Raw genomic sequence first — 19,334 nt, 5'->3', positions numbered from 1 at the left:
GTGAGATTAAGTAACATTTTGGAAGTGAAAATTGAAAAGTTAGTAATTTTCATCATATCTCGTTCCACTTCGGCATCTGATACACACCATCCAGAACTGTTTACCATCCTTCTATCATCATCACTCAGTAAACACTTGTGGAGTGAACAAACAATACCGAACAACCAAACAAAACGGAGTTTACCTATGTAATTTTTCCAACATATCCAAAATCAACAGATAGCCTAACGGAAGCCTACGTCAACTATGCGGCCGTGTCTCGGACACAACCCTCCTGTGACTTTTTTCTTATGATTTTTTTTTTTATATAAATCGTTTATTTTTACAGGCTCAGTTACATTAGTTTAAAGGAGCCGAATTCTTAAATGTATTTTTTAAAACTATACATATACAATTTTCCTAACACTATGGTTAGTAAGGTGGAAAACCGATTACTCGCGGTTTACTCGAGTTTAGAAGGGTGACATATTCTTTCAGGAAGGGGATGGGATATAAGGGAATTGTTACAATGTTGATGATCACACTCAATTCTTAAATCTATTCGTATATCTATTGTATATTTACATTTTAACATATTTTATTGTTTATACCAAGGGGGGCAATCGCTCGCAATGGATGAAAAGGAGGGTATGAAGACATAGGGACAATCACACACGAAGATCGATAGTTTTAAGGAAAACATATATTTGGGTCATGTAATCAAGGTCTAACCGAGCCAACACATCTCTCACCGGCACATTGGGCTGTCTTCCTCGGGCCCGAAGGGAGTTTTCTAAATTCGATCTGGCGACAAGATACATCTCGCACGACCAAACAACATGCTCGATGTCGTGATAACCTTAACCACAGACGCAGAGATTGTTGCTGGCAAGATTGAAACGAAAGAGTAGCGCATCTAACGAACAGTGATTGGACATGAGTCGGGAGAAGGTGCGAATAAAGTCCCGACTCAAGTCCAGACTTTTGAGGCTAACCTTAGGTTTCTTATGATTTGAACATGGTCAAATTTCAGAATTTAATTTCATGAACATCTTGATCGATGTCAGCAAAGTCTTCTCTTGAATCTGTTACGTCCTCTAAAACATTTTTGCATTTAGGGTTGAGTTTTATAACTAGATAAATATATATATTTAGAATATTTTTATTTCTTTCCCCTCATTATAATACAAATATACACAACTTACTTATACTGCAAACTAATGTAACTTTTTTTTTAATCAACCCGATTGTCCACAATATTGTGAGTATTTCCACTGCACTAATTTCAACATCACCTATTTCTACCGTTGTATTCGGTAGACTGTCAATGAGAAGATAAAATTGCATCACAATATATTACAAAATTCTAAAAATTTCCCAACTGTTGTGGTTAAGAAGCAGTAATTGTTCCGGAAATTTGGATTGACTGGCACCGTTGTGGCAGATTGACGTTGTTTCCAAGCAATTTAGGAATTAGAAATATTAAAAGTCATGACCGGCAATTTTGACCGATCGGTATAAATAGGTATACCACATATGTATATCAGAAAAAATGGAAGCGAGAGACCAAAATAATTTATAATATTGATCAATACATGATTTTAGAAAAAGTCATAACATCACTAAAAAATATAAAAATAAATTTCAACACAAAATCTTGCGAACAAATCATATAACCGGTCATTTTGACCGGTTGGTAGTTCTAGTGTTAAATATAAAGTGTGTATTTGAAAGTGTTGCGCCAAGCTGTCAAATTTTAACAGTTAAAAAAGTGAACTGCCATATCATGAAAGTTTGCGTTCAAAAACTAAGATAGATATTTTTAGCATCTATTTACAGTAAAATATACTATGTTTGAATTACCGTTTACAAATTATGTAAGGACGAAAACACTGATGTACATTAGGGTGGCAGCGAAAATGGTCATGTCAAATTTCAAAAACCGACCATATACATTTTGTCTATTGGCCCAGAAAAATGACCTGTGCAAAATTTCAGCTCAATCGGACATGATTTAGGGGTGTCTCAAAGCGCTCAAAGCTATGAATTTTTGATCTTCGAAAATCTTCCAAGGGGTGAGTAAAGGAAATTTGAAAAATCGAAACATTTTTTTCGATGCCAAATGACTTAAAAATGCATGAAACCTCGAGATCTGGTGTCATCTCGAAAACAAATTTCTGGCCGAAAATCAACATTTTGAGACTGAGAGGCAAAAAAATCAAAACTTTGAGGTACCCTTAAATCATGTCCGATTGAGCTGAAATTTTGCATAGGTCACTTTTTTGTGCCAATAAACTAATTGTATGTATGGTCGGTTCCTTAAATTCGACAATTATTTTTTTCCATACGTTCATTGCTTCTCAGGCGAAGTCCCAAAAGGTCGATTTTCGGCCAAACATTTTTTTTCGGGATGACACCAGATCTCGACGTTTCCTGAATTTTTAAATCATTTGGCATCGAAAAAAAAAATCGATTTTCCAAATTTCCTTGGAAGCTTTTCGAGGATCAAAAAATCCAAACTTTGAGCGCTTTGAGGCACCCCTAAATCATGTCCAATTGAGCTGAAACTTTGCACAGGTAATTTTTTGGGCCAATAAACAAATTGTACATGGTCGGTTTTTGAAATTCGATGATGAATTTTTTTCCATACATCCATTGCCACCCTAATGTACATATCATCATCATGCATTTAAGGGTTATTCGGAGTATTTTGAGATAAATAATCGTGACGAATGGTTAACTAATGATGACAGTTTTTCTGTTGGCGCGGATATGATTAATTCTCGCGTAACTTTTGGAAAGGACCTATCTGCATTGATCGATTCTCTTAACTGACTTTTTCTTTCAATAACCACGATCTTGCAGACAGATTTTGCGCCAGTTTTGCCAGCTAGTTTGATGAACGTGGTTCCCTGCCATAATCTTGATCGTCAAAAACAGCAGAGTGTTTTACCGCTGAGGTCTTATCGAAAGAGAATTTTATACAGCTTTCAGAGAGATTTTTGACGGTTGAGACTCTCATTAGGTTTTGAGAGCACACCGAAGATATACTATGTTTTACAATTTCACTTCGATAAAGCCGAACACTCAAACCAGGTGACTAGAAATGTGAATTGTGTTTATAATCATATAACAGTGAATTTTTCTGACCATTTCTGATCATTGATCTCTCAAGCGGTGGTTCCTCCCGAATTTTTCAGTAGGGCTAATATGGAAGTGTATTACAAAGCTGACAATCTGATTATATGGTTGCATTTTTCCCGTTTCTAGCGTTTTAGCGGGATTATTCAATAAATCAGGAAATAATGAATGCTTGGAAGAGCGGAACCTATAGCCAAGCATTATAGCATCAATAATCATGCTTCCAGTGTGAAAATAGAAACTCAATCTATTGTTCTTCATCAGGAAACCTATATACAAATGACCGTAAGAATTTGTCGGAGATTTTCAACGAAAACCAGCAGATGTCGGAAATCCGACAGTTACCACATATCAGATATTGCTTCCAATTGCTGCCGTTGAATTTCCAATGGATCATCAACAACTTCTTCCTAAACCTTCCTTCTTCCTTCTTCCTTCTTTTTTCTTCCTTCTTCCTTCTTCCTTCTTCTTTCTTCTTTCTTCCTTCTTCCTTCTTCCTTCTTCCTTCTTCCTTCTTCCTTCTTCCTTCTTCCTTCTTCCTTCTTCCTTCTTCCTTCTTCCTTCTTCCTTCTTCCTTCTTCCTTCTTCCTTCTTCCTTCTTCCTTCTTCCTTCTTCCTTCTTCCTTCTTCCTTCTTCCTTCTTCCTTCTTCCTTCTTCCTTCTTCCTTCTTCCTTCTTCCTTCTTCCTTCTTCCTTCTTCCTTCTTCCTTCTTCCTTCTTTTTTTGAAAAAAAAAACGCAAGCGGGGCTTAATTTTCAATATTTCCCCTCTTCGCAGTATCCGTATAATGAGCTCTGCATTTGCATTTCTAGCGAGCGATTTACACACGCTAGGAATAGATTTGAAGTGACATATTAATTATACTTCGTCGCTGCTTTGGTTGCTCTGTTTTGACAGCACGGTTAGGTAAGTACACAAATGCAACAGATCCATTTCCAATTTTCGTTAATTTAAACTATTTTAGGAATGAGGAATCGGAATGGTTAGTGTATCAAACAAATCTAATCTAATTTACAATTGGATTTGTATGAGAATCAAAATTCATTCACAGTACAAATAGTTACTAGCTTTAAACTATTTCGTGAAATCTTGTTTTCTGATTTGACATCCTTACCGACAGACGTAGTCCTATTTATGTTCTAGCTACCGACCAACCACAACATTCTAACAATAATCTTTGGGTAAATTTGAAAAAAAAACAGCTGTTTTCTTAGGCGTATTAGACATACTCATCGCGGACAAGATCTCACAATACCTATGTCAAACTATCGTTCGAAGCTCCGCCAATTCAGCATTGGAAGAAAAAACTAAACAAGACCATATTGGTAAATTTTATCGCATTATTTCTAACATCCGTTTTTAACGTAGAAAACAATAGGAGGGCGTTTAACAGACGGGTTTCCAGTGTGTATAATGAAAACCATAAAAATGAGCATGTGCCAAATAAAGAAAGATTTTAAACATACATACATAAAGTCATTCCATGCCAAACTGATATAGCGGTTCTCAGATTTGCGTGAAAAGTGGTAGATTTGTTCTTTATCGCAAAACATAATTTAATTTATTAATAATTTACATGTATTTTTTTAATTTTTCCATTGAGATGCCCATTTCGATTTTGGGATGGTCCGAAATTTTTTCACCTTTTTCCTAAAAACCTTTTTTTTCGAAAATCCCTAACTCTTGAACTACTTGACCGATTTAGATGATCGATCGAATATAAAGTTAAATACAATTGGTAGATCTTTTTTATAAAAAAAAAACTACATATGCGAAAAATTTGGATTTTGGTGTCGTAATTATGTCCTAGAGGGCGCTATATTTTTTATATTTTTTCTTGAAAGCTGAGGATATCCAAAAATCTGTGAAGTGATTTTTTTCGCTTTTATGAACTTTCAAATTTAACCGATGGTTAAAAAACTAATTTTCCCCTCCTTTTTCAAAAAAGGATTTTTTTTGCAAAAATTATAACTTTTGAACAACTGGACCGATTCGAATGATCGATGTATCAAATTGAAGCCAATGATTAAGTCTTCATGGAATGGCTATATATATATATATATATATATATATATATATATATATATATATATATATATATATATATATATAATTTTGCAATGCGCGAAAAGGGTGGTAATCGCTTGGTACCAGGTCCGATCTATATGGTGGATGTATTAAAACATCCCAATCAAGCTCTCGGAATTGTGTGGCCTTGCGTTGTCCTGATGGAACACAACACCTCTTCTGTTGGCCAATTCTGGACGTTTCTGGAAAATCGCTAGCTTCAAACGAACCAGCAGTGATCTTAATTTTAATTTATTAATCTTAATGCTGACAGTAGTGATCTTAATTTAGTGTATTGCACTAAAAAAGTTATAGAAAAACAAAATTAAAAATAAAATTAAAAAAAAGGGAAAGAAAATAAAAAACAATGTATGGGTTATACCTATGGAATAACCGCTAGGTTGACGTAGGACTGCCGTTGGCTTAGTAATCAATTGTATTTCTTCAATTAGCGATCCACCTCGGATGTTCCTCATTGGGTACTATATCGCCACTGCGCAGAGCTATCTTTTGTGTGCATTGATTAAATTATTGATTAAACTAGTGAATGGATGAAACTTGATGAATATTGTCATGCATTAATTACTTAATCTATCTTAACCAAAATATCTCAACTTAATACTAAATGCGCTTAAATCTATTTGAACTCATTTTCTAATTAATTTAGTTACCTAAAATTTATATCTAAATCTATGATGAATATTGAAACCGATCTAAAGGGATCACCCTAGAATTTCTACCTAAGAGATAAAGCGAAGAGAGAACAATTCCGTTCGATGTCCACTAGTAGTGGACACTGTATATATAGGCATATAGGTACAAAATATATCGTTGGAGAGTGAAGTCAACCATCCAGTGTTTTATTGTGCAGTCGCGGAATAAGCTTCAAAGAAATTCATAGTTGAGAGAAGAATTTCATCTAGAGATTGGATAGTCCCCCGAATCTCCTGTAATTCGCGGTTGTTAGTGCAACATAAGTGCATCAGGCGTAACTTGCAGTGCACAAGTGGCCGAGCATCATCATCGTTGGAGTCAACGGATTCAACGGATAGCCAGCGTCGGTGTATTCCGCCATTGCATCGCTTCTTCTGGGCCGTCGTTTATCGCCGGTGGAAAATCCTTCGAAAAGGAACGGGTAAGCCCCAACAAAACTATTTACGAATTGAATTGCAAACAAATCCCAATTTAAGTCAATTCATGCAATATGGTAGTAGTTATCGCAGCCAATAGTTATCAACATTTTGGCTTTTGCGGTATGCGTAGAAGTTCAGTGAGCTGGCGGCATGAAGAAATATCTTCCAATGCAGTCTAGAATAATCGAGCCAAAGCGTTGCATTTGTACCCGCTTTTGTAGACCGTGTCAGCATAACGAATTCCGGAGTGTAAAAATGCATGGGGGTATGAAAGTATTGACGACTTGAATGTATCTGCAATGCCGATTTCCCCAACTTATTGGTTTCGAAATCTGTATTGGGAAATCACATTCCGGTTTGCAAAAATGCAAGCGAGTACAAAAGTACCCGTTTGCAGTGCCAATTTCCCCAGGGTCCATGTTTTTGAAATCCGTGTTAGGGGAACATTCCAATTTGCAAAAACGCAAAAGTACTCGCAGCTTGCATCTATTTTGCAATGTCGATTTCCTCAGGCTCCCTGGTTTTGAAGTCTGTGTTAGGGAAACATTCCGATTTGCAGAAACGCAAGCGAGCACAGAAGTATCCGCAGCTCACATCTATTTCGCAATGCCGATTTCTCCAGGCTTCATGACTTTGAAGTCTGTGTTAGGAAAACATTCCCATTTCCAGAAACGCAAGCGAGTACAAAAGTACCCGCAGCTTGCATCTATTTCGTTATGTCGATTTCCCCAGGCTCCATGGTTTTGAAGTCTGTGTTAGGGAATCATCCATCCATCCCAGCGATCGTACCTCAATCGTTGCGCAATCATAACTGAGTGGATTTCCGAGCGGCACTCGCTTATATACCGATTGGTGTGATTTCAATAGCCTGTTTTGAAAGCAATTTTAGGGCTATTGAAACAAGTCGTTGGATCAAAAAGTAACAAGCATATAACGCGTAGACATTTTATCTTTCGAATGAAGTGTTTATCATACCATTTCCTTCAGTTGTTTAGGAGCTATTAACGCTCAAAATCTCGTTCTCCGGTGTAACGCTTTCGTTTTCGAAACTTTGAACTTACACCCCAGTATAGAAATGAAAGACGTAGTCCTACGTCAAAAATAAAAAAAATTAAATAAATTGCACGTATGTTTCTGTATCGGCACCAGAAACACTTTGAGAATCCCTGCTCTAGAATAATATAGATTTTCACGCGCAAATAGACGAGTGATGAATTCCAAACCGTACCACGAATCGTTAATTAAAACTAAAATATTAATCCCGAGCAAACGTCATAACTAAATGCGGTTTTTTTCTCCGTCAAAAAACAGCCCATCGTAAATTTGACACAATATCGGCCGCGCTCAGTGGGCCACTGGATCGGGGGAATGTTATTTTTAGAGCCAACTTTTTCCGACATTTCAATTACCTTCGCAAACATTAACATAGCCCTTTTTCCATTATAACTGCGTATCAATTTCGCCGTTCGCCGTGTGTTTATTTTGTTTGCCACCGAATGAAAAGTTAATTCATTTCATCCAGTGTTTGATTGACATTAATTATCAAACATTGGGCGCGCGTTCGTACACTCACAAAAAAAGGCTAATCCTGTTTCACCCGACTCTCCGTGGCATGTTGTTAATCAGCAGAAATCAAACAAACGCCGGTTCAATCAAACGCTGGGCCGTTCCGTAGTTCCGAGAGGCCTTGGCTGTAATGATAGACGCGTCTAGAGTAGTTCGGCATGTTTGGCCTCTACGCAGCAGTGCTTGATGTGTTAATCAGTTCGTTCAGATGGAACGTGTACGATAGGAATGATGTGCATGAAGCGATGCTGTGATGTTGTGTTTGTGTGCGTTGTTTACTCGATTTGACTTCGAAAGGTTAAACATTACATAACTGAAAAGGATCGCTTCGTTGCAGGAATTTAAATTAAAGGGCATGAGTTTTGTTTCCCTTGCAATATTTATTCACGACACTCTCGATAGCGCACATTGCTTGACCTGGATGAGTTGAAGTTGATCGAATTTCCCGGATCCCCCCAGCCCAAGCAGGTGTCCAGGAAAACCCCAGCGAATTCTCCGTTTCTACCTCACTGAATTCCCATCGAACCGAAACAAAAATCAGACCTTTCATTCTCATCCTCCCGAATGGAGCTACCGAAAGCTTCAACTGGGCGAACCATTTAACTTCGCGGATCTCAATCTGCCCTCCAAAGTGAGTCAGGCAATCGGCGGCCAACCTTTTCTCGCTTCATGGTTGATGTAGCAGATTAATTTTTAATTTCATATTTTGTCACCTCACCTAATCCCGCTCGATGATGATCTTCCGTCGCCGCCGCACGGTAGCTAACGGAGCGTAAGGATCCGTTGTTCCGTGACTGGACGCTACAGCCAGCTATTTTTGCTCGACCTCAGGAGGGCGAAGCAATCACTGATTGCTCACCGTGGAAGTGTGGAAGCAAGCCGGCTGAGACGTTAATTCCCTTGCCGTAACGAATCACCACTGTGAGATGAGCCGACTGGATTGACGATGCTGCGAAGGAATGTGTTTTCCGTAATCATCTCCAGCTGTATGTGAAGCGATGAGCTGAAGACGACGACGACGCCATGGATGAGTGATTTGGTAAACAAGTTCGTTACGATAATTTGAAGAGTGGAAAAGATCGGTGAGTTTGTTGTTTTACAGCTGTATGTAATACGTAGTGTTTTGGTCTATTGGAACAACAATATCACAGAACGACATTAGTAGTTTGACACACAAGACAAACTGTATTGTCTATGCAATTTTAGACATGGTAAGTAAACAACTGGACACAGAATAATGTTTTGTAAATATTCCCATGATTGCACTGTATAAGAAATTGTGTGTATAACACATCTTCGAATTCGATTTTCAATTATATTATACCACAATTATTTGATTTTCCAATCAACAGCTGTTCAATAGAGGAAACAAATAAATACAGTATTTAAAAAAAATGGCGAAGGAGCTCACACTCATAGAAAATATATCTCAAATTTAATAATAGCAAAACCATTGTATGGCAAGCCCAACCCAAATATCTTTCAGTATAGTTTATGGAATATTTCACTAATCAATGAAATATTTCACTTACATGACAGCTGAAACCCTCCTCTTTATTTCGATGTCCAACATGTTTACATTCTTCTTCAGTTTGGTAAAATGGCGTCGAATCAAGTGGAAGTACGCAAACGCATTTTGCGCGAACGGCAGCAAAATCCAACACTGACGGTACGCGATCTCGCCGAAAAGCTAAAACTGCCGAAGAGTACCGTGTTTAGTGTGTGCCAATCGTTTAACCAGCGCTTAACTGTGGATCGGAAGGTTTTTTTTTTATTAAATCGTTTATTTTTACAGGCTCAGTTACATAAGTTTAAAGGAGCCAAACTCCTGACTGTATTGTTACAAGTATATATAAACATTTTTCCTTAATTCTAATGTTAATGGTGTAGAAAACCGATTACTCGCGGTCTACTCGAGTTTAGAAGGGTGACATATTTTCTTCAGGAAAAGGAAGGGATAAAAGGATATGTTGACAATGTTCACTCTCACATTCACACTCACATTCATTACACTCAATTCTTAAGCCTATCTTATATCTGATATGTATTTACATTTCACCTTATTCTATTGTTTATAAGAAGGGATTTGATTTCTCGCGAAGGAAAAGGAAAAGGAGAATATAAGGATATAAGGACAATCAGACACGAAGATCGATAACTTTTAGGAAGAAGATCGGAAGGTTGGAAGCGGAACAAATCGAAAAGTATGCTCCCGACAGATGGTCCGAAAGGTGGTTGCCATTATTGAGAAACATCCCAACCTTGCAGTTAGAAATGTGGCTCGAAAGGTTGGAAAATTAAAATCATATGTACAAAAAGTGAAGCAAAGACATGGACTGAAGGCGTACAAAGTGAAAAAGGTGCCCAATCGTGATGATAAGTGAAATTTCACTACAAAAAGCCGTGCTAAGGTACACCCAGTTTTTTGCAAAACTGTTCATGCACCATAATGGACGATGAAACTTATGTTCTCGAAGACTTCAAACAGCTTCCGGGTCTCGCTTTTTATACTGCAATGCGAAGGAATGCCTTAGCCGAGTGCTTCCGGACCAAGAAGCAGACTAAATTCCCCAAAAAGTACGGAACCTAATGGCAGATGTTCCCAAGAAAGTTCGTGAATTTTACAGACAACGTAATTAACATCGAAGTAAGCTTTCCTTGTTTTAGTTATAAGTTTATTTTACTGAAATAAACAATCGTTTTGGTTGTATTACGTGATTTTTTGTTTTACTGGCATCATCTTGGTGTCAGAAATTTAACGTGAACAGGCTTTATTTGAACGGAAATATCAACAATGGTTTGTGAAACAATAAGAGAGCAGGACGCCAAAGAAGCTTCTGCTACAGGGTAAGCCTGGTTTTGGCATAAATGTTGGTTTTGTTTACGCTGTTGGCATCATTGTAGTGTTTCGGTGACTGCTGCAAGTTATTGTCTGCATTGCTGTTCTACGGGACGTGAGGGTTGTTGCCGTTGCTGCTGAGATTGGAAACTCAGCGATTGTGGGAGCTTTGCTAGCGGGTATATAAAAGAGGTGGCTCTTAATAACCGGTGGGCTTGTGCCGTATTGCTTTAGCTGAAGACTCGCCTGATCGTTCGGATTGTGAGACACAACAGCTAGTTCGATTGAAACCAGCCCAGCGTAGGTATATGTTGGTGGGGACCGCTATGTAGCATAAAGATTTGATCTACTTTGTTTATAAACAAAAAAAGCCGCTGTCATTTTTCATCCCCTCTCGCATCATCCATGCCTTATCCTCATACTGTCGAAAACGAACCACCTGTCAATTCCAGCTCCTTGTTAGTACCAGTGCACCAGTCCACCTAGCCGGCGTTATATAGTTTCGGCCGCCGAAGTGATCGAGTTGGTTGGTAAAGCTGCTCGCGACGATAAGAAAACCCGCATTCGGAACAGAACACATTCGGTTCGGTGGACATCAAGACAACAGGCGGTTGCAGCGAGTGGCAAACGCAATCGCAAACGGCATCAGGTAGCAGAAGAAAAAAGTTTGTTATTTATACAAACTGCTTTGGTGGCAAATCCAGAACAAGGCGGCATCGAGGGCGTTCGAAATGGGTTTTTTCAAAACCACGAGTACTAAGTTTTCTAAATTGGAACCATTCCATAAAACAAGGCGCTTTTCAGGGCCATTAAACCTTCCAAAAAAGAGTTTAGGAAATATAGTTCAATGCTTTCTAAAACATTATCCAAAATAATCATAAAACAAATTGATTTTTTCATAATTTGTTTGCCAGGATCTGATGAGTATGTGAATTTGGCAGTTGTTCTGAGCTTATTGATTTTCACCAATTCTTAAATTGCTTCTAGATTGAAAGTACAGTAATTTACACTCATCTCGACATTTAGCTAATTGGACGGACCTGTAATGCGAGATATTTAGTTGGACATTTTTGTAAACATAGAGTTCGGGGTCCAAATTATGACCCCACATTGAAAGTCGACACTGTACCACTGTCATCGCAAATGTTCAATTACAGGTTAAAATTACCTCCAATCCGACACTGAGTGGTGGTAATGCGACGTGCCATTGAATGTAATTTACTGTAAAATATGTCACAAGCTGGATGAGAAGAAATTTTCCAACTGTGAAAGCTGTGGCGAGTGGCAAACGCAATCGCTAAACAGAAAGGTTTAGCCAAACAAGATGGGGATATCGAGTGATAACAAAACAATAAACTCTTTAGATTGAAGATTATTTTGTGATCCTGAAAAGCACCCTTTTTAGCCTGCATGTGAATCCAACGAGCGAACAAATCGTAATGAATGTATTTTTTTGCCATCGCTCCCTTTTAACGCTCATTCGTTCGTCTCGTTGGACTCGCCCCTCTGGCTGAGTCTGCCGATTTGTCTCTATCCTGTGAGTGTGTACCGCTAGAGTATAAAACACGCGGACCCCAAAAAAATATCTTATTTTCTTTCAAACCGTAAACCCGTGTGGTTGTACGGCATCGGCATCGTGGACGTAACGAAGGAGGACAAGTTAAGGGAAAGGCAAAGTCTCACTCGAACCGTGCAGGTCTCCAGTTCCCTGTTGGTCGCATTCACTTATTGCTCCGCAAGGGTAACTAAGCCGAACGGATTGGTGCCGGAGCACCAGTATACCTAACAGCGATTATAGAGTTTCGGCCGTCGGAGTGCTTCGGTTCGGCGCTCATCAAGGCAACAATAAGTTTTAGTGAGTGACAAAGTGTTTCTCCGGCACGTCGCATTAAATGTAATTTACTGAACAACATGTCACAAGCTGGATGGGAAGAAATTTTCCAACTGTGAAAGCTGTGGCGAGTGGCAAACGCAATAGCTAAACAGGAAGGTTTAACCGAACAAGATGGGAATATCGAGTGATAACAAAAACACAACACCAAAGGTTCTTTTCAGAACCATCAACATATTCATAAAGAGTAAACATTAAACTAATCCATTTTTAAGGTAGATAGGTAGGTATTCACGTAGGAGAAGAAAATAAAACAATATATTTAAAATATATATTTAAGAAAAGCTGTCCCCTTTGTATAGTCCTACGTCACTCCGGTTATGTCCCCGACATTACCCACCCGCCTTTTTTTATCCCATTTATTTATTTAAGGCTCATTAGCATTTTAGCTGTAACAGAGCCGAATTTTAATCGTGTACATGTCACATGGTTATCATATCTATAATTAGCACATTACACAGTTGCCATTCGCCAGTATTCCTTATATACTATTACATATGGTACATTCACACAGTAGCCATTTAGGCGTAAGGGTATTCTTTCTGTTCTTCCATTATCCAGTTGGACCACCGGACAGCGGAGACAGTTGTTTGATCATTGTTGAGTTATTTATAGAACAGTAGCCCGATGTGTCTGGCAGAGCAGAGCAGTTGTATGGATGAATCGATCTTATTTCGACCGTGGATCGATCTCCATCGCTGATGATTGTTGCGTGGACGTAGCTATTCTGTAACAACACAAAGATGGTCAATGAGGGCCCTGAGTTTTGAACTCACGATCGATCGCTTACTAAGCGAACGCGCAACCAATGTGGCTACGGAGACCCCCTAAAGCGATTCGAGTTGACACAGGTTGATATGGATTGCAGACACATTCCGATCGAGATAAAAATAAAGATACTGACAAGTCGAACCAGACCAGGAGGCCAAAAGCCTCTAAAAAAAAAAGAATAAAAATGAGATAGATATATTTTTTCCATAAAATGTCTCGATATCAGAGATGCTATTTTTTCGTTTTTGAGATATGATTTTTCAAAGTTAACCGATAGTTCGAAAAACAACATTTTTCCACTTTTTTCCACTATAAAAATTCATAACTTTTGAACTTCTAAAGATGATCGACATATCAAATTAAAGTTTATGAGTTAGTTTTCTTTGGAAAAATATTACTTTTGGGAAAATTTTGGATTTCGTTTTTGTAATTATTGATGAAGTTAATTTTTCATAGTCTTCTCGGTTAAAGATAGAGGGCGCTATATTTTTTTTATAAAGTCAGTCTGGAAATCTGAGATTTTTTTACATCTATCTATATCTATATATATAAAAATGGAGTGATGTCTGTCTGTCTGTCTGATTCTTATAGACTCGGAAACTACTGAACCGATCGACATGAAAATTGGTATGTAGGGGTTTTTGGGGCCGGGGCAGGTTTTCGTGATATTTTGAGACCCCTCCCCCGTTCTAAGGGGGGGCTGCCATACAAATGAAACACAAATTTCTGCATTACTCGGAAAGTAACCAAGCAAACGAAACCAAAGTTGGCATGTGAAAGTTTTAGGGTGCAATAAATGTTTCTATGATGGTTAGACAGTCCTTCCCCCACTCAAAGGGGGGGCTGCCATACAAATGAAACACAAATTTCTGCATTACTCGAGAATTAATCAAGCAAATGAAACCAAATTTGGCATGTGGAGGTTTTAGGATGCAATAAATGTTTCTATGGTGATAAGATACTCCTTCCCCCTCTCTTAGAGGGGGCTGCCATACAAATGAAACACAATTTTTTGCATTACTCGGAAATTAATCAATCAAACGAAACCAAAGTTGGCATGTGAAAGTTTTAGGGTGCAATAAATGTTTCTATGATGGTTAGACAGTCCTTCCCCCACTCAAAGGGGGGGCTGCCATACAAATAAAACACAAATTTCTGCATTACTCGAGAATTAATCAAGTAAATGGGCGGGACGAAGTTTGCCGGGTTAGCTAGTATATAAAAATGGAGTGATGTCTGTCTGTCTGTCTGATTCTTATAGACTCGGAAACTACTGAACCGATCGACATGAAAATTGATATGTAGGGGTTTTTGAGGCCGGGGCAGGTTTTCGTGATATTTTGAGACCCCTCCCCCCTCTCTAAGGGGGGGCTACCATACAAATGAAACACAAATTTCTGCATTACTCGGAAGGTAACCAAGCAAACGAAACCAAAGTTGGCATGTGAAAGTTTTAGGGTGCAATAAATGTTTCTATGATGGTTAGACAGTCCTTCCCCCACTCAAAGGGGGGGCTGCCATACAAATGAAACACAAATTTCTGCATTACTCGAGAATTAATCAAGCAAATGAAACCAAATTTGGCATGTGGAGGTTTTAGGATGCAATAAATGTTTCTATGGTGATAAGATACTCCTTCCCCCTCTCTTAGAGGGGGCTGCCATACAAATGAAACACAATTTTTTGCATTACTCGGAAATTAATCAATCAAACGAAACCAAAGTTGGCATGTGAAAGTTTTAGGGTGCAATAAATGTTTCTATGATGGTTAGACAGTCCTTCCCCCACTCAAAGGGGGGGGCTGCCATACAAATGAAACACAAATTTCTGCATTACTCGAGAATTAATCAAGTAAATGGGCGGGACGAAGTTTGCCGGGTTAGCTAGTATATAAAAATGGAGTGATGTCTGTCTGTCTGTCTGATTCTTATAGACTCGGAAACTACTGAACCGATCGACATGAAAATTGATATGTAGGGGTTTTTGAGGCCGGGGAAGGTTTTCGTGATATTTTGAGACCCCTCCCCCCTCTCTAAGGGGGGGCTGCCATACAAATGAAACACAAATTTCTGCATTACTCGGAAATTAACCAAGCAAATGAAACCAAATTTGGCATGTGGAGGTTTTAGGATGCAATAAATGTTTCTATGGTGATAAGATACTCCTTCCCCCTCTCTTAGAGGGGGCTGCCGTACAAATGAAACACAAATTTTTGCATTACCCGAGAATCAATCAAGCAAATTAAACCAAATTAGGCATATGGAAACTTTAGGGTGCAATGAATGTTTCTATGGTGGTTAGATACCCCTCCCTCCTCTCTTAGGGGTGGCTGCCATACAAATAAAACACAAATTTCTGCATTACTCGAGAATTAATCAAGTAAATGGGCGGGACGAAGTTTGCCGGGTTAGCTAGTAATATATAAATCAGAAATGTGTTATTTTTTGAGTTATCATTTTGCAAATTTAACATGTTTTTAAGTCTTCGTTCAATATTTCTATGCTACTAGAGTTCAATCTTCCCGCAAGTGTGACATTTTTGACGTAGGACTACGTCTTTCATTTCTGTATCGGGGTGTAAGTTCAAAGTTTTGAAACCGAGAGAGTGACGCTGGGCTGCAAGGTTTTGAACGTTAATAACTCTTTACCGGCTGAATGGAGTGGTATAATAATCACTTCATACGAAGGTAAAATGTCAACGAGTTATATGATTGTCACTTATTGGTCCAAAAAATCGTTTCAATAGCTTAAAAATTGCTTGGAAAGCAAGCTTTTGAAGTCATAACAGACCATTGATGATAATTGGTGATCGCAATGTGTTCCCGAGCACGGACGCAAAATCTAGGCACCTGGAGAAAGCGTTATAGCGAATACATGCAAGCAGTGATTTCTTTTGCTCGCTTGCATTAGTGTTTGGGAGACCAGAGCGGAGTACTTTTACTCGCATCAGTTTCTGTTCTGCTTTCGCATGGAACAGCCATGAAAAATTGTCACATCACGATAACGGAATGAATTTTATGCAAGGTTATATAGATCCTATTTCGTTTTCACCAAGGGGTTGCGAAGATGGCCGCCTCTTTGTAGCCAGCATAGAAAATCTTGAACATAGAAATCACAACCTAAAATGAAGTGCTCCGCGTGTTTCTCCAGCAGTGATTCCAATTGCAAATCGCCAAGAAAACTTCCGGATGGGTATCCAAACATCGCTTGCCAAAGGTAACTATCCAGCGTAATCATATATAAACATATATGACTCCAAACATTACACAATACGTGAGCTCTTTAAGCGCTAGCCCTATTTTAAATTGCCTACGCTCAATTTGCATTGGTTCGAATAGAGTTGCCAGAGCTCCGGTTTTCACCGTGAAATGGCGCCCTCAGTTTCTATTCTGCGCAGGGAGTGATCATGAAAAATCTCGTGTTATTCTCACGAAAATAAAAATGAATCACGTATCGAACATCTTCAGATGCTTTTACAAGGCCACTCAAATTTCATCGGTTCGTTTCGGGACCACCAACACGATCGAAAGAGTTGAATTTTATGTTAATAACAATACCATACTTATACTCATCCACCCACACACTAAAAAGAAAAACTTTCAGCAATCTTCAAAATATTCATTTATTCATTAATCAAGAATTGATTCAGATGTACACCTCTATTCCGGTACACGAACGGGTATGAAATTAGCAAAATGATGCATTTTGTAACCCGTTCGACTTCGAATAAGCACTTTTATCAATCCATTCGACTTCGAATTATTTCGAGATTTGTTTTTCATTAATGCAAGGATGCCAAATTCGCAGACTTGTTCGCAATTTTACTGATATTTAATTTTCGACGCAAACTCTATTCTGTTGCAGACTTATATTTTCAGTTGCAGGCTGCAGGGATATGGTATTTCTCTACTTTATGGTTTGGTTCAGTTTCTGCGCTAACAACCTCTTTTTTTAGACATCACTTTGCAATTCTAATGGTTGAAAAGGTAGCTGGCGGATATTTATACACATCAACATTTTCGTAGCAGACTTCAAAAAAAAAAATGGGTGGGTTATATCTATGATATAACCGCAAGGTTGACGTGGGACTACCTTAGCTTAGCAATCATTTGTTTGTATTGAATAAATTTTTGTTTGAGTGAAACAATTTCCGAATTTAATTGAATTCAATATCTTTGCTTTGTGAGTAAAGAGACTGAATAAATGCCATGTGCTGTCATGCATGCATTGTGATAGAGTATATTCTTCGTTCCAAGTAAATTTTATGACAGTCCTTTTACGTTTGGTGTGATGCCTAGGACAAAATATGAAGAATTGTCAAACGATTATTTTATTTTACATTTCACTCTGAAGTTTGCATCTCTCAAGTGCACGTACTTCTTCGAACCACGAATTTGCATGAATTGATGAACTTCAGGCACTCAGCTTAGATTTTGACATGTATGTCGAACGCATATTGTTTGATCGATAGGCGTTGTCGCAGCAAATGGTTATCAATATTTTGCCTAATCATCAAATAGTATGCGTAGAAATTCAGTGGGCAGAAGATATAAATTTTGCTTGCTTCAAACTTGTAAGTTCATTCGCCTCTAATGTCTGCACGATTTTTCCAGGTTCCTATGTTTAGAAGACAGTGTAAAGGAAACATATTTTAGTCTGCACAAAGGTACCAAAGTAAGTATATTGGGTCAACACATTTCAGTGGGAACAAAAATACCCCCGACTTGCATGAATTAGATGTAGTCCCACGTCAAAATCATCTGGCATCTCTGGAGGCGATGACGTTTACTCTGGCAAAAGCTAAAACGAAAACATATTTCCCAATGGTTTTCATTAGCCGATAGTTCTAGATGTTTGCAGTGCAGACTTTTCCAGAGTATGTTTTTGAAAAGCTCAATTTTTACAGTAAAACTTTTGAATATTTTACAAAGAGATCGAAAGGACTCGAAGGTATGTATATTTCCTATTCTCAATATTGATTATTTGCGATGTGAAATACGAAATTTTCTTACATTTGAAAATGTAAAGTATTGCGTAATTTCAGTTGATTTTATTATATAGTTTTACTATCATTTTTCAGATGCCACAACCAACCGGAGATGTGGAAACCTTTGCGTCAAGGCTGAGATCTCAGCTGATGTCGCTAATCATCAACACGTTCTACCCGAACAAAGAAATATTCTTGCGTGAATTGATCACCAACTCTTCGTATGCTGTTTATCAAGCTCATTTTTAACAAGGAAGCTGGAACTCTGACTAACACCGATGCTTGTATCGGAATGACCAAAACCGATCTGGTCAATAACCATAGTACGATCGCCAAGACCGGAACGAAAACGTTAATGCAAGCTTTGCAAGCCGGAGCCAACATATGGAAGATTGCTAGCAACTGTTTCCATTTAAAGCATGCTATCTTTAAAGATTATTATAATAAAATTGACTATTTGATAGATGTAAACGTTAATATCTTTTATTTTCTTTATTGTTTCTTCGCCTTTTTAACTCTTCGGCTCATCTTCATAGACAGATATTGCCTGAGGTTGCATTTTAGAGTAGACTGGAACAATCCAATAAGGATTTTCTTCTACATCCTTAGCATATTTGAGAAGTGCTCACGAGGATCTTGATCATCTTCCACTCTCTTGTTCAGACCAAGATTCCTAATTACATGCGACGTTAAGGTGTCTCCGTCCCCTTTGTTCGCTGGTAGTGGAAAAAATTTGGTCTTTTGGATTTAACAAGAACCAAACGATCCTTCTCCATCTTCTTCCGATGAGAGCGAGACTTCTCCTGACGGAACATCGAAAACGCGTGGGGAGTAATGACTTGGGTGGCTCCGATCACTTCCGCATCTTTTCCGGCGATAGGTACGATCCACGCAAAGCTTGGCTCCTCTCATACTTCGCTTCTCATCGCACAATCCGCAGATAATTCCATTTCCACATCCA

General features: G+C 38.4%; 1 protein-coding gene and 1 long non-coding RNA gene across 3 annotated transcripts in view; one reads left to right on the top strand and one right to left on the bottom strand.

Annotated features, from left to right (window-relative positions):
• Window positions 1-19,334, bottom strand: part of LOC129762160 (probable serine/threonine-protein kinase DDB_G0282963) — a 581,734-nt gene that overhangs the window by 456,690 nt on the left and 105,710 nt on the right. The window lies entirely within an intron of this gene.
• Window positions 18,208-18,844, top strand: LOC129762162 (uncharacterized). The gene is made up of 2 exons (XR_008740557.1): window positions 18,208-18,336; window positions 18,467-18,844. It is a non-coding gene; the product is annotated as an uncharacterized LOC129762162 (long non-coding RNA).

Source organism: Toxorhynchites rutilus, chromosome 1 (assembly GCF_029784135.1).
Source record: "Toxorhynchites rutilus septentrionalis strain SRP chromosome 1, ASM2978413v1, whole genome shotgun sequence".
Classification (NCBI taxonomy): Eukaryota; Metazoa; Arthropoda; class Insecta; order Diptera; family Culicidae; genus Toxorhynchites; species Toxorhynchites rutilus.
Note: the sequence above shows the minus strand (reverse complement) of the source record. Positions and strands in the feature narration are given on the sequence as shown.